Source organism: Rhipicephalus sanguineus, chromosome 3, assembly GCF_013339695.2.
Source record: "Rhipicephalus sanguineus isolate Rsan-2018 chromosome 3, BIME_Rsan_1.4, whole genome shotgun sequence".
Classification (NCBI taxonomy): domain Eukaryota; kingdom Metazoa; phylum Arthropoda; class Arachnida; order Ixodida; family Ixodidae; genus Rhipicephalus; species Rhipicephalus sanguineus.
In genome coordinates, this window is record NC_051178.1 from 142,173,590 (window position 1) to 142,175,269 (window position 1,680).

The following is a 1,680-nucleotide window of genomic DNA, read 5'->3' on the forward strand; positions in this document are numbered from 1 at the left end:
AGCAGAAGCCTCAGTTTCTGCTGCACGCCCCGTCTTGGTTCTTTTTTTACGTTGCACCAACCGAGATAGGCTTCGCATTGCGCCCCCCCCCCCCCCCCAGGTCTCACTGTCTGTCTGTCTGGCCGTTAATCCCCGGTTGTTATATGCGGGCGATGCGCTTTTGCATGCGCGTATTACCAGGCTATGTGCATTTATATGTATACAGCAGGCACATTCCGGCTATCGCTACATTCCCACGAGCGTCTTCGCGCGCTGCCTGTGCATCAGCGGACGTCCATCTTTCCCCGCTGTTTTTTTTTTTTTTTCTTTTTTGCGAAGGGTTTCTGTTCTGCCACATGACCTCCCACCTTCTTCTCATTTTTCTCACCTCTTCTTGTGTTGCTGTTCACTCGGCTTCTCCGCTTCTTCTCATTACGCGCTACTCTCGTCTCTTCATCCAGAAACATACTATATGAGCGGGAAATAATGAAAGTCGGAAAATAAGAAGTCTTGATCGTGTCTCGCTGCTGATCCGTCGTCTTCTGCATCTTTCGCTGAGCACGCTTTCGTGTTTTTTTGTTTGTTTGTTTGTTTTTTTTCCTTGCAGCCAGCCTTGCGACGTTAATTCTCTCCGGAACGTGGAAAAAAGGGAAGCTTGTTGTTGATCGACGCCTGCCTTGTCAGAGCGCGCGTGTTTAGGGGGGCGTTCCTTCGTACACTCAATTTGGTCTCACATCTCTTGCCCGCTTCGATGCGCCTGTTTTCTCTCCGAAAGCAAGTCGCCTCTCCATTTCGTGTTTCTGCTTGAGTGCTCGTATTTGTATCCGATTTCTGTAACCGCCTTAATTATTCCCCGTTGCTGGGTTGTGGTGGCCTCTGTCTCCAGCAGCATTTTTGTTTTCGCATTTCATATACGTCGGACATCTCACCGGTGGGGTAGATCGGTGGAATGTATTGTGTAGAAAAGAAGTAATGGTTCATTGCCCATTTGTTGGAAAAGAAACTACTCGCAGTGGTCAGAAATTTTCGCCTGTGCATTGAACTGCTAATGAGTAAGAAGGGCGTTATTTATTTGCAGAAGAAAAAGTAAAAACAACTCCCCTGAGGGCTACATTCTCGGCATGCTAGCGGTTTTGTGGCACCAGCAGTCGACGACCCTACGACCGATGTTTATTTCTGTTATGTCGAAGCCGTGGTATATATGGTACATTAACACTGGTAAGTAAGTTTGGAGTGGCTATTATATAACTTTATTCGCTTTATCCGGGATCGTTACGTTCGGGTTGGATGGCATGCTTGCTACTGTTTCTGCAAATCGCAGTCATCTGCTTTGCCAGGTTTCCTTGTTTCCCGTAGGGTCTTGTGTTCGGCGTGCACGAAACCACTCGGCCGGGAATGTCAGGAAAGTTTGATCCACGAGGAGGTCAGGCGGCAGGCGAAAGACGACAAGAATCATATCCTGACGCGACGGCTTTCCAGCTTTGCTCGGATGCCACACGTCGCTAGTGTCGCGTTGAATAAAGAAGAAGAAGAAGAGGGGAGGAATGGCTTCGCATGGAAACGAGCCGAAATCCTCCTGCAGAGGGCCTCTATGTACCTTACCTTTCCTGCAGTGTGTATACATTTTGCTTATTCGCCTGGTTCGGGTCATGCGCTCCCGTAAGATTTGTTCTCTCCTTCCCTCCTCTTCTCCGCTGGCCC